Here is a 14,868-nt window from a genome sequence, read left to right as displayed (position 1 = left end):
CTGTCATGTGGCATATGCCACAGCTCATGTGACGTGCCACAGCACGTCATAGATTTCTGACATGCTCTTTCATGATTAACTGCCAGTTGGTGATTTCACCCCTAGCAGTGTCTATGAGATTTGTGGCCTTTGTAGTCAAGCCAGTGCATGTCAGACATTTGTGACATGCTGTGGCATGTGGAAGGGGGGCAAGGTTTGCTCTGAAAGAAATCCCTTAATTTGTGGAATGAGACTTTGGGAATGGTTGTGGAAGAAGAAGAAATGCATGGGGCAAGTGCCAGAGTGAAAGAAAGGAAGGGCTCTTTGTTTATAAATCATGAAAATGAAGTGTAGATGGGTGGCATGTAAAAGGAAAACACCATGGAAATAGAAGCAGGACAGCGCCTTTTTTCCATGACAGAAATGCTTTGGACAGACTTTTTGACAATAGAACAAATGGTCCAGTGGTAGTTCACAGTGTCTCACAGTGCTCTTTGACAAGGGTTCAACCCCCAGCTGGGGAAATTCGATTTTTATATTTTTTTCTATTTTTCTTCTATTTTAACCAAATGAAAGATGCCCTATTATAAATCACCCCTAGCAGTGTCTGTGAGATTTATGGCCTTTTTAATCAAGCCAGTGCATGTCAGACATTGTGGGAGGGGGGCAAGGTTTGCTATGAAAGAAATCCCTTAATTTGTGGAATGAGACTTTGGGAATGGTTGTGTAAGAAAAAGAAATGCATGGGGCAAGTGCCCGAGTGAAAGGAAGGGCTCTTTGTTTATAAATCACGAAAATCAAGTGAAGATTTGTGGCATGTAAAAAGAAAACAACATGGAAATAGAAGAACGGCACCTTTTTTTCCATGACACACAGGCTTTGGACAGTACTTTTTATCAAAGAACAAATGGCCCAGTGGTAACCACAGGGGTTTGGAGTGCATTTTGACAAGGGTTCAAGCCCCAGCTGGGGAAATTCTATTTTTATATGCTTTTCTATTTTTTTTCTATTTTACCCAATTGAAATATGCCCTTTTGTAAATCACCCCTTAGCAGTGTCTGGGAGATTTGTGGCCTTTTTAGTCAAGCCAGTGCATGTCAGACATTTGTGACATGCTGTGGCATGTGGAAGGGGGGGCAAGGCTTGCTATGTAAGAAATCTCTTAATTTGTGGAATGAGAGTTTGGGAATGGTTGTGTAAGAAAAAGAGATGCATGGTGCAAGTCCCAGAGTGAAAGAAAAGAAGGGGTATTTGTTTATAAATCACGAAAATCAAGTGTAGATTTGTGGCATGTAAAAGCAAATCAGCATGGAAATAGAAGACGGACTTCTGTGTTGTGCACAGTCTCATAAAATGTTTAGCCAGAGATCATAACTAACTGTGTGGTGTAGTGGTAAGTACAAAACATAACCAGGTGTGAGGTCAAGGGTTCAAGACCCTCCCAAAAATATATAATATATGTTTTTGAACTTTTTAAATATGTTTTTCTTAAATTAACCCAGATGTTAGATACGTCTTCAAAAGAACCCACCACCACTTCTGGGGGGTTCTAACACAGTTATTCCTGAAACAACATATCCAAAAAATGTGACATGCTGTGGCATATGTCATGGCATATGTCACATGCCAGACTTGAGCTCCAACCCCTTCTCGAATGAGACCAACTCCCTCATAAATGGCGCATCTAATCGGGGGATGGTCCCGGACGAAACTGTGATTGTGTGTTTTAATAGATTTTCTGCACTTACAAACACCCAATTTTGCATTGGGAACGCTGAGGAGTGGACAGGTACAAATAGAACTGTTGAGGGAATGGGGATGGCTAGAGTTACAGGAAGGGATTGTCGAACTGAGGACACAGCTGGTGTCTGTATCTGCGTAGGTGGATAAAGTTAAGCCTCTTGGAACTGTGCATAATAACAAGCCTGTTTTCCCTTTTCCTAACAATGCATATTCAATGTTAATAGCAGAACAATATAAAAAAAGGCATGGGGTAACTGTTGCTCATCTACCCTCCTCACAGAATGTAAGGTATGATATGTGTCCAGCTCCAGAAATGTATTCTGTGCGACCCCCTTTGCAGGCCCCCCTCTGGGAATTTCTTATGCTATACAGTGCGAACCACAAATGTAAATTCAAACATGATTGGCGTTGGCAGAGCTCTTAGTGGGGATTCTCCCACCCCATATTCAGAGCAGGAGGGTGTGACCTTTAAGCCACGGAAGACCCAAGAAGTCCATAGCAAGAGATCGAATTGTGTGTATTTGACAAATGTCCCAAAATTGGCTAAGGGGCTGAGGGAGGACGAGGATTCATTATCCATCAAATGCAATAATTACATTAGAACAACACAGAATTGCTACTCATTACTACATGAGGATATTCTGTCCACCAAAAGATCCAATGACCCCTCCCTTAATGGGGGGCATTTTGATTATATTAAAATCTGGCTTTGACCACTTTGACCACTCCCAGCACCTGCCTCTGTCAACAGAGACAGGGATAATGATTCAGGGCTCTCAAGTGTGGACTGACTGGGAGAGAGGAGTATCTTCAGAATAGGCACAAATATGGATTCTTGTACGGTCGTCGACCACAAGCAGTATACAAATACTCCTTGAATTACCGATCTGTTTATAGTATCTTCTCTGGGAGAAACTGAAGCAACTACAACACCTATCCAAATCCAGAAGCTGGCAAATATAAATATCCTGTCTTGGAACATGGCTGGCCTACATACCAAGCTTGGCAATAGTGATTGGGGTCTGTTTATTGACCAGTTTTATATGTGCCTGTTTCAGGAGACTTGGTCCCGGGAACCTTTATATAGATCGAGTTTCTCAGTTCTTTTTGTACCTGCAACCTCCATTGGAATGCGACGCCCCTCTGGTGGCCTCTCAGTATGGATATGCACCTGCCTAAACATAAGGACATGTTGTTTAAAGATAGCATCCTTTGATATACAAGACATTTAAATTACTGGGGAGTGTAAAGATGAGATCTATGTGTATAATGAGTATAGTAGGGGGTAAAGAAACACTACATTTGAAACAACTGAGGGCACATAGGGAACAGTGCAAACCGCATGATTTAGCGATAATTGTCGGTGATTTTAATACCTCTGGACAATGTTGGCCACTCATTAACCAAAGTGGAAGACGAGGGATGGGGGTTCCCTCTCTTGAGATCCCACCTGTGAAGAGATGGACAGAGGTAACATACCAGATGCTCTCATTCACGCTAGCGTGTGGATTGAATACCTGTAATGGGCAGACAAAATCTGATCGACATGCCTCACATACATACAATCGAATAAACCACACTAGCAGGATAAATTACATTTTATTTTCGTTCCCATTGTGAACATTTGTCGATATTAGCATGATAATTGATAGATGTGAAAGTGACCATAATGCCGTTGTCCGCAAATTGTCAGGAAATCTGATCGCCCAGCAAGAGCATCTTACAATATCCCGCTCAACAAATTTAAATCCATCCAATGATAACCACAGGCTTAAATGGGCCAATGTGGCATCTAGGCCAGAATCAATAGTGGTTATGCATGAGGCATTGCAAGAGGCTATTGAGTGTTTGGATTAACCCGTCCCCTCACAGCTTCCATCTCAGGAAATTGAGGTAATCCATGCAAAGCTTTTCAAAATGTTGGGGGATTGCTTTACACAGAGGCAACAGATAACTAACAAAACAAGCATTTGCAATGCAATAGGTCTCGCATTCACACAAGTGTGAGCTAGTGGCATTGTAAATGACAATGCCTTTTATTTATGTTTTGGGTTTTTAAACATAAATAAAAGGCATTGTCATTTACAATACTAATAGCTTAAACTCGCTCAAATGTAAGACCTATTGCATTGCAATAAAGGGCCTTCTCGACCGCTTGTTAGATTGTAAATATCAGAAGAAGACACCGGCCTGCAACGTCTTCAAAGTAGTGTTAAATAGTGTAGAGAAGAAGATGTGTAAGTGTTGTAAATTACAAAAAACACAAAGTGTGAAGTGAGAGTTACATATGATCCAAGCTATAAACACTAACAAAGCGCTCCAACACCTTTCGCTCGTTGATTACACTGTCGCGGCTCAGGATGAAGAGCGGGAGGGGGGCCATTTTCTGCCCTCTCTGTGATTTGAACGTGCAGTGTGGCATTATGTAATGTCATTGCTATCTTTGGCCTAATAAAAACACTCCAGCTGTAGTAGGGCCCTGGCTTCACCTCCTGGTGCAGGGCAGGCTGTGTTTTATGGCAGGCATAGAGGGAGGGAGGGATGGTATCGGCTGCAGCTCCGGCCTCGTATGGTGCCCCTGCTATTACCAGTGAGCGAGAGGGGCTGAGGTGGTGGTATTGGTGGTGGTGTTATTACTATTGGAGGTGGTATTGATGGTGGTGGTGGTATTGGTGGTGGTTGTATTGGTGGTGCTGGTATTGGTGGTATGAGTGGTGGTGGCATTGGTGGTATTGGTGGTGGTGGTACTGGTATTGGTGGTGGTATTGTTGGTATTGGTGGCGGTATTGGTGGTGTTGGTATTGGTGATGGTGGTACGGGTGGTGGTGGTGGTGTTGGTATTGGTGGTGTTGATATTGGTGGTGGTGGTTGTATTGGTGGTGGTGGTATTGGTAATATTGGTGATGGTATTGGTGGTGGTGGTAGTGATATTGGTGGTGATGATGGTGGTGGTACTGGGGGTGGTGGTGGTACTGGTGGTGGTGGTGGTATTGGTGGTGGTGGTATTGGTGGCGGTATTAGTATTGGCGGTGGTATTGGTGGTGGTATTGGTGGTGGTATTGGTGATGGTGGTACTGGTGGTGGTACTGGTGGTGGTGCTGGTCGTGGTACTGGTGGTGTTGGTGGTGGTGCTGGTATTGGTGGTGGTGGTAGTGGTATTGGTGGTGGTGGTATTGGTGATGGTATTGGTGGTGGTGGTTTTGGTGGTGGTTTTGGTGGTGGTGGTATTGGTGTTGATATTGGTGGTGGTGGTATTGGTGGTGGGATTCGTGGTGGGATTGGTGGTGTATTGGTGGTGGTGGTGGTGGTGATGATATTGGTGGTGGTGGTATTGTTGGTGGAATCGGTGGTGGTGGTGGTTTTGGTATTGGCGATGGTGGTATTGGCAGTGGTGGTATTGGTGGTGGTGGTTGTATTGATGGTGGTGGTGGTATTGTGGTAGCATTGGTGGTAGTGGTATTGGTGGTGGTGGAGTTGGTGGTATTGGTGGTGGTGACATTGATGGTGGCATTGGTGGTGGTGGTATAGGTGGTCGTGGTATTGGAGGTGATGGTATTGGTGGTGTTGTTGTTGTTGTTAATAAAACAGGCTTTTGAAAACAACCCTCAGGTGGCTTTTGTACAGATGACATGTACCACAGATGTGCTGTTGTCAGCTTCAGCCCATTAGCACAGGACTAGGTGCTACCTGGAATTCCCATGACTTAATTCGCTAATCATTTCTGAATCCATTTTACTTGGGGGGTGTTGAAACACACATGAGATAATGCCGGGTTTAAGTGATTAAAAGCAGGTGCCCGTGTTACGGGGGAGGGGACGTGATGCTTAAAAAAACACAAGCGGTGTCAGCTGAAGCAGCGCATGTCCGGCCTGAAGTAAGAGAAACTCAATAAAGTAAATAGTTCCTACAGACTAAATAAGGGGGCATTTGGGGCACACAAGAAATATAAGTGAGCTGCCAAAGACAGAACACACAAAAATATTTTACAGATGTACCGGAAATTTCTGCTGGAGGTTAAGGTACATGCAGTGCACTCTTTTTTTTAAATCAAATGTAATTGACAAGAATGATAACTTTCTCCCAAAAAACGTAGGAACTGTCCATCGAATGTCGAGACAGATGGTAACAATCCGAGCAAAGTGCCCTGCGAGAAAAAGAATCACTAGTTGTTAGTTTAAGCATACTACGACAACCCAACACACACCAATCGTATCTCATAGAGCAGAGTTTATTTATTTATGTATGTTCAAATAAAAACTATTACGCCCATGTATTTATTAAATAAAAACGATTACATCTATGTTGATGTTTTTCGCTGTATTCGCAATGGAAATGACATTGACGATCCTTCTGCAAAACAGATTTCAGCACCACAATGAAACCGATAAACAACAAAAATGTTGTCCACTTCTGAGGACCTACAAGGTGATACAAATCACTTCTGGCAGAAAATGAAAATGTCTGCGTTCTGAGTATGTGGGTTGGGGCGGGTGTGTCACAGATGAATTTTAATTTTGACATACCAAGGGCATGATAAATAAAATCCTGAAACGCGAATGGGGGCACAAGTCTACATGCAATGGAAGCCGGGGCTCCTTTGCTGAGAGACGGGCTGTGCCGTGTGAAGGGGGCACCCACCGGCTCACAGAACAGCTCTCATTTCGGAGAGGTTTTTGTTTCCACACCTCAGATTCCTGCCTAAAGCTCTGTGTCAAGCTTTTCTCTGCCATTTGAGAAGCTGGGCATGAAGACAATGCTCTGTCCTCTCCACACACCCTTCCTACCCTTGAAATGATGTAGCGCCCTACAAATGGCACCATGTCGCCGTGCTGCGGCTTCCCCGGCAATCTGAGGAGCGGAGAGAAGGAACACTTCGCTCAGAGCTTCCTTCACGTTCCTTTCCTTTCTGCGCTAAAGACATATAAACAAATAAATATTTGCAATGCCATATTTCTCGCATTTAAATGCGAGACCTATGGCATTGCAAACAAACGGCCGCCATTGTCCCTGCGTGGAATGTGAAAGCAGGCATGGTGCACTGAATGTCAGCGAAGCACGTCGTCTGCCTAATGTAGGAGAAGCTCAATAAAGAAAAAAACGTACACGTACCGTGTAACAACAAAGAAAGGGGCAGTAGCCATGGGAGGATACAAATGACAACATGCCTGTACTAAGGAGGGACTAACAAGCTTATTAAGGAATCAAAAGCCAGTCTTTATGAAGGAGAAAGACACAAGCCATTGAAAAATATGGGCGGGCTTCTCCACCGTACTCTACCTACAACAGATTGCCAGAGCAGCGCTTGCGCGCTGGCTCAGGCTCAACTTAAAACTGAGAAAACCTCTACTGAAGGGTATATTAAGGATTTCAAACTAGCTAAAAACTGTTATGCTTGGCTCTAAAGGGTAGGAAACCGATACTAGTGAGGATGCAACCAGGGCCAGACTGGCTACCGGGCCTTTCTAAGTAAAGAATGGAAAACCAAATGGTTTTAAAGTATGCTTTAAAACCCTTTGTTTTGCTTTCTTTACTTAGAAGCAAATGCAGGTCCCTGTTATCATAAATCAGCCCCCACGGCAGTAAAATCAGCCCCAGCTTGGCAGCCGACCAAAACGCCTGGTAGCCAGTCCGGCCCTGGATGCAACTGAATCTGTACAAAGGGGCCCAGGATAAAGGCCGTACAAACTGGGGAAATAGGATCTGGGAGGCTATACGAGGCAGGGACCTCTAGGGATAGTAACACAGTCTGGTCCTTGGTAGCTAATAGTGGCAGTACCCCAAAGATCACAAAGCTAATAAAATCCATCCAGAGGCTTGGTATAATCATTTTTCTGTGCTATTTGACTCCTTATTGGGTCTAGCTTCAGAGGGGTGTGCCCCTGATTGACTCAGTTATGAGTATATAATTTTGTACTCCCTATTGCAAATACGTTATTTCAAATAAGTTCCTTGTGGACATTGTTATTGCTTAGTCCTGAAGTAGATGGGTCAGAAGTATGTCCACCATGTATACAATTATGCCCTCCATCTTCATTGACATTAACTCTAACATACAATGAAACTCTAGCAGCCATCAGTTGTGTCATTGTGGGGAAAGCAGCAGTTCCGGACAGGGTCCTGGTGACTTGTTTCGTGCAGACCCAGAGAACTGGGCTATGTACATTAACATCTTATCAATTGCTATTCTCAAAGGGGCCGAAATACCTGGCAGTTGGAAGGCTGCTGAGATAGTACCAATATACAAGAAGGGCGATAGAGACTTGCCTCTAAACTATAGGCCCATACGTTTGATTGATGTTACACAAAAAGGTTTTAGTAGACAAATCCTATTGAGACTAGAGGAGTGAATAGATGAACCCGAGGCCCTGTTACATCTGCAAGAAGGATTTTGTAGTGGTATTAGCACTATCGACCAGGCCTTTAGACTTATTGGCGATCTATTGGAAAACGGTTGACCTCCAAAAGGCACAGGTCTTTGTGGACCTAAAATCCGCATTTGATTTGGTTCCCAGGCAAAAACGATGGGCGGTGATACAACAAATGGGGGTCTCTGTTGAGTTACTGAATGCCATAGTGAGATTGCACCAGGACACCTTTGCATAGGTCAGGTGGAGCACCCAGGCAAAGCTAACAAAGCAAATATCAACTCCCAAAGGGGTCCGCCAAGTGCTGTGTCCTTGCTCAAACCTTATTCTCCCTAAATCTTAATGATGTTGTGACTTATGTGGGAAATTTTGACAGCAATGCACTGAGGATGACACTCTGCTGGTGTCTAAGATTCCAATGGGTCTACGGATGCTGGTAGATCATTTTACAGACTTTTGTGCAGAAAAAGGGCTGACAATAAACCACTCAAAAACTACATTTTTTGACCATTGATCCACATAAGTCATTTAGAGGCACCATTACACTAGAGGGTATAGAACTTGAAAGAGTCTCAGAATTTGGTTATCTAGCCATACATTTTACCCATAATATACTTTGGTCTTCCCAGGCGAAGAAAAGTACTAAAAATGTATGCCATCATGTTTCCGGGATACAGAGACTGTATTGGGCATCTAAAACTAGGCTGATCATACCCGCTCTGAAAGTTTATAAGGTGAAGGAGGAAGGTAGTATCTTACTTCGCCCTCAAAAATACCACTCCCGCACGATGGCCCAAACATGATGAAGCAGGAGACATAAAACACAACAACACCTAGAAAATGCAAAGACTCTCTTTTTAGAATAAGACTTGGGGTTTTATTCCTGAAATGCTCTCTAACAGAAAGGCTTTTTCAGATGTTAAATGAACAATATTAAAATGTATACAGATATATATATTTACATGCAAGCAATAATAACACACTTGGCAAATGTAACAGTTAAATGCACGAATGATCGAAATGAATAAACAAGCAGCAAATAATACTGGACGTCCTGCAAGAAATCAGAAAGATATATACACTAAATATATCAAATGATTACTTTGATGGATGTGCACTCTGACTCACTCACACATCACAAAGAAAACACCCCCACTGATTATTGCCATTGGAAACTGAATATGCACCCATAAACAGTCACGCATCACAATGGCACTTAATCAAAAATCAAAAATTTCACCTGGTGCAAGCTTCATCCTGGCTCACTCCAGACTGGGGAATTAACAGCTGAACTCGCCAAAGGGACAGGACACCAAGCCAGGAGACTCAGCAACCGGATGCCTGCACTGAAGGTGCGTCCACCGTTCAGGCTCCCATAAATCCGGTTTCTAAGTCAACAAACCTCAGCTTTATAGTCTCAAAACACACTTGAAGGTTCAAGAGTCTTTCCTTCCGCGCCAAGGAAACTTACTGGAATTTGCCACCTTCCATGCAAGCATTCCAGAGCAAAAGGAGTTCCCACGTTCCCTCTGCATTCTCACATGTTCCAGCCTTTATCTTAACGAAGCTTATGAAAGCCTTCGGTACATTAAACAACCTCTCCAAGAGCAAAACAAAGCAACCTTGAACGCGATTAACCCAAACAACTTGCAATGCTCTGTAGGCCTCTGCGCGCTGAAAGCTCTAGCAAGACAGAGTCAGAATTCAGGATGACATGAGGCCATGTCAAAACCAATAGTAAGAACTTCATAATACTTCCCAATGTATAACACAATGCATATTTGTGCACCACTGCCCATAGCATCACACACTTCATCTGTCAGTGTACAACACAATGCACTTCGGGACCAAACAAAGATTTCACACCTCTCTCTCACTCATGCTTTCAAATGCACATCCCACATGTTCTGTTCTTGGCAAGGCTGTTCTACTCAGTGACAGCTCCCGTTTTAAGACTGCAAGCTTAAACCTCCAAGGGAAATAGGCATATACAGGATGTTGTACATTCATGCTAGGGTAAAATAAAACACCAAAGTCAATTAAAATGATGGTAGTCAAAGGTCCTCATGTGGTGTCAAACCATAAGAGTGCCTCTAGCACTACAGGCAGTGCCCTTTATGGAGCATAGATGTGGGGTTTTGCAGGATAATTCAACTTGGGAAAAGTTGAAAACAACTTTTTAAGATCCTTGATTGGGCTTCCGAAGAGCACGCCCTTGTTGCCACTACGTTGGGACTTGGGTGTAAAACAGATTATCCATAAACCACAGCTAAGACCAGTTTCATTCTGGAGAAGAATTAAGTCTTCACCTGCTCTAGTGGAATATTATAATGTTTTCAAAGAAATAGCCGAATTAGGCAAGAACCATAGGCTACACTGGATTTAGTCGATTAAGGAGATGGTCTCTCAAATCGGCCTTGAGGAATACTGGTCAGATTGCCCCCTGATTTTATCAAAGGTCATACTTAAAGAAGTTTTTTGGACCCATAAATGGGCAATCGAGACGAGCAATAGCAGACAACATGCTCTAACGGTTGCCTTTTTAGATCTAAAATCCCATTGCACGTGTGAACCTTTCTTAAACTACATCTCGGCCCCCTTTGCAAGTCAATAGTACATCAAGTTTAGATATGGTACACTCCCTTTGCAGTCTTTCTGTGCAAAATGGAAATCTAAGATAGATTATAGCTTGGCTTTCCCAACATGCCAGCATCTAAACGAGAATCTGCAGCACTTTTTCTTCTTTTCCCCTGCGTATGCAAAACCTAGGATGTCCTGGATTCTCCCCATTTGTAAGCAATTGGGAGCTAGGCAATGTCTAGTAGCCCTAAGGCTCTTGCAAGCAGAGACAAAAGAATCCATTGTCTGTGCAATAGTGAAATATCTTCGGTGGACCTGGAGTATCAGGGCAAAGTCGCTAAAGCATTCTGTGACATACGATGGAGATGCACCCTAGAATCATATTTAGAATAAATTAAGGATGGACTGGGGGCGAATCACTTTCTTAAGCCATGTCTAGCAAATCCCCTCTCTTTTGAGACTAGGAGTTCTGGAGCAGTATAAATGTAAAATTTCAGTACACATATAATGAACTCGAAAATATACCGAAATGGTTTTTAGTTTGGAATAAGGGAGATATGGTTATTATATATTGTCGATATAAGTATTTGAATATGCTCTTATATCGGTGTTTTATGTACATTATTTATTGATTTTTAGATGAATAATAATTTTTATTTTGAAGAGTCATCATATTTTACGTGATGTTTGTTATAAGATTTACATAGCAAACATTTTCAGGGGCTGGCTCGTGAACTGGCTCTAAGATCCGAACCAGTACTTTGGCCCGTTTCTTTCTGTTAATTTGTAAGCTTGCCCACCTCTACTGTATATCGCTCAAATACCTTCAGGTTGACTTTGCGTTACATAAAACTGCAAAAAAAAAAAAAACGTGATCGAGAGCGGTCTTAACGATCCCAGGAAAGCAAAGTAAACAGAGAGGCAGAAAGGTCATGTTACAAATTATTTTATATATATATTTATATATATATATATATATATATATATATATATATATATATATATATATATAAAACAAGAACAAGGGACAGCCATGGGCACCTGCTTTGCCCCCAGTTATGCCAATTTACATCTAGGCTGGTGGGAGGAGCAGATGCTCGGGGGACCTATATTGGAGCAGTGGACAGATAAATCTTGTTATGGCTATGTTTTATTGATGATGTCTTCATGCTGTGGCAGGGCACTGAGACAGAAGTGGATCAATTTATTAGTGACCTAAATGAAAATGATATACATTTGAACTTTGTGGGACATTAGAGTATAACAACAGCAGACTTCTTAGACATACGAATAGTGGTGGAGGGTAGTAAGCTGGAAACAACAATATTTAGAAAGCCTACGGCAGAAAATACAATCCTGCATGCCAAAAGTGCACACCCAGCCCCTCTAATAAGAAGTATTCCCTTTGGAGAGTTTTATAGAGCTAGGAGGGCGTGCAGCTCACAATGGGAATATGACAAGATAGAGAAGGAAATTAAATCTTGCTTTGTACAAAGAGGGTATTCGCCTGGTTTACTAGAAGCAGCCTCCAAAAAGCTAGAAATATGAATAGAGAAAAGATACTATTTGAACTGCCTTTACTCTGCACCTGTCACACTTTGTGCACTTTTCAACTGCTGATGCCCCCTTACGGCCCGTTTTGGGGTCTTTTGTAGGAGGGGTGGAAGGTCGATTGTTCTGGGGAGACTCACAATATTTTAATCACCAGATCCGGGTCTCAGGATATCTGATCTTTAGTGTTAATTCTCCTGGGCAGATTAATTTATAAAATTGCACTTAATATTTTCTGCCACAACAAAGAGTGCTAAGATCTGTGTATAAAATAATGTCCACGGCTCTCATCAGTGAGGTGCAGGGTGAGTCCCATGCTACAATGAGCATGGCACACTTGAGCTACCGGTTTAGTTAAGACTGTCGCGGTAAAGGTTAGTGCACTTGTTTAAGTCTTCTGGGGCTCCGCCCTCTTAGACTTGAATGCTGAAACCTTCTTCCCGCACTACCTCATCTGCTTTTTTGGTGTAATGTTTAGCTGGCAGCACTGGCAGGTACACCCCTTCTGTACTTCTCACAACTCTAAGGGCATGCAGTTGCATTTAACCCCTTGCAAGGCAAGAAGTTCTAATCTGCTACAGTAGAGCCTCATCTCACCTTGGGAGGAAGAACAAGCATAGTGGCTAACACTGGCTGCGATCCAGATGCGCGCACACGGGCTTGCCCTTGGTGGCCTTCAGTACATTACGTGGGCGCTAGAGGTGGACGTGACTCTACTGGCTGACATGAACTAGAGCATGAAGGAAAATGGCGCCTCTAGATGCCACGGATAAGAAGAGAAAAGATGGGTACTGTGCCGAAAGTAGTTTTTCCACGCCTTCAATTTAGCTTTAAAAAATCCTCAGATTGTTAGTTACAAAGTGTATCAACCTTCACAAATTTCATCAGAGTAAAGCCATATAGAGTGCGTTAGCGTTAAAACTAGGACGCAAAGAAAATATAAAAACAACAGCCAATTGCCTATAGTAAGTAAGTAAAGTAATACATTTTATTGTATATAGTTAATTAAAACCTTTACAATTTTTTGTGCCGACATCTTCCAATTGACATATAAAACAATAAAAAAATACACAGGCGTATTATACAGGCATATTAAAAAAAAGATTTATCTTTGAATTCTAAACTATTATTTGCGCCTCATCGTTTTATTTTTTTTTAAAATGTTGTTGCCATATGCTATTTTTCAATTTTCTGTATTAAGAAACTGACTTTCTCAAAAATCTGGAGGCCCTGCATGCTACCTGTAGCATGTTGCTATTCAATGCTAACATGACTGCTGGCCAACATGATCTAATTTGGTATCTACGGAATGCATATAATAAATAAAAGCGTCTCAAATTATTCAGCGAAGGACAAATACACAATAAATGAGTCAGAGTTTCTTCTGCTTGACCGCATAGTCTGCAGAGTGATGTTGGCCATGTTTGTTTCCATGCTGGAACCTGATCCTTTGAAATGAAAGCACCCATCCGAATTCGGAGTAGCAGTTGTTGGGTAGCTTTTGTGATTTGATTGACTAAATATGGTTGAGGGGTACATTTCTCATATGAAGCTAATACCGTCCAGCCATGGTTTTTCTTTGCTAACGCGGCTTTATCTGTAATCCAGGCTATTTGTTTTGCCGCATTAGCTATTTTTTTTTAAATTGCAAAGGTGTGATTAGTGTTCCATGCTTCTTTCATTTTGAGATATATCAATGCTTCTTCTAGAGCTGTTTTCCAGGCGTTATTTCCTTTAGTTTGGTTCTTTATTTCACGCCAACAGTACCCCATCAACGAATCCTCTTGTGCTGCTTTTAATTTCCAGCACATTTTTAATATTGCTGCTTGTCTTGCTAGGTGCTGATTTTGTAACCCAAATTCCAGACGTACTTGTGCTTGTGATACAAACTTTGGGATCTGAAAAATGTATTTGAATAACTCTGACTGTTGAAGATTCAAGAAACTTGCGTCTTGACCTCTAAATAATTCCGAGGCGTACGTGAGGGTAGGGAGAAATTTGGCTGTGATTACTTTTAGCAAATATAGGTTGGATGGACATTTCAATTTTGTTTTTAATAAATTTAGAGCAAAACGTAGTTTGTTGGCCTGGGCTTTTCTGTACAATAAATGGTCTTTTAAAGTCAACCTTGAGTCTACCACTACTCCTAAGTACTTGTATGTGGCGCTTTGCTCTATGATGTTACCTGCCACGTGCCATTGGAATTTTTGCCTCCCTGAACGTGATGCGAAACAGTTGACCTTCGTTTTTTTGTAATTGATGAGCAAGCCAAGCTCCCTGGTGTATTCATGCAACCTTGTGATGGAACGCTGTAGGCCCATAGGTTGAAAAGCTAAAGACAGATGTCTTCTGTACCACCTCCCAATTTATCATCCCACTCTGGGTTTTTGGTACGCTCAATATAAAGCCCTAGGGCCCTCCAGGGCTCAAGCCGATGGAGTCATTCCTCCTCCTTGGAAGGACAAGAAGGGGCAAAGAAAGCTGAGAATGTCATCGACTGCCCTACGTAGAAGGGCGGGAGATAGAGCCTGACAATGTTTGAAGAAAAGCGACCTTTACCTGAAGGACTAGTTTGCCCAGAAAGAAGTTGGTGAACCGCTCAAGGATAGACAAAGCCCATAGTTCATTTACGCAACAAGCTGAAGTGATC

Source organism: Triturus cristatus, chromosome 8, assembly GCF_964204655.1.
Source record: "Triturus cristatus chromosome 8, aTriCri1.1, whole genome shotgun sequence".
NCBI classification, from domain to species: domain Eukaryota; kingdom Metazoa; phylum Chordata; class Amphibia; order Caudata; family Salamandridae; genus Triturus; species Triturus cristatus.
This window is presented reverse-complemented; position numbering follows the sequence as displayed.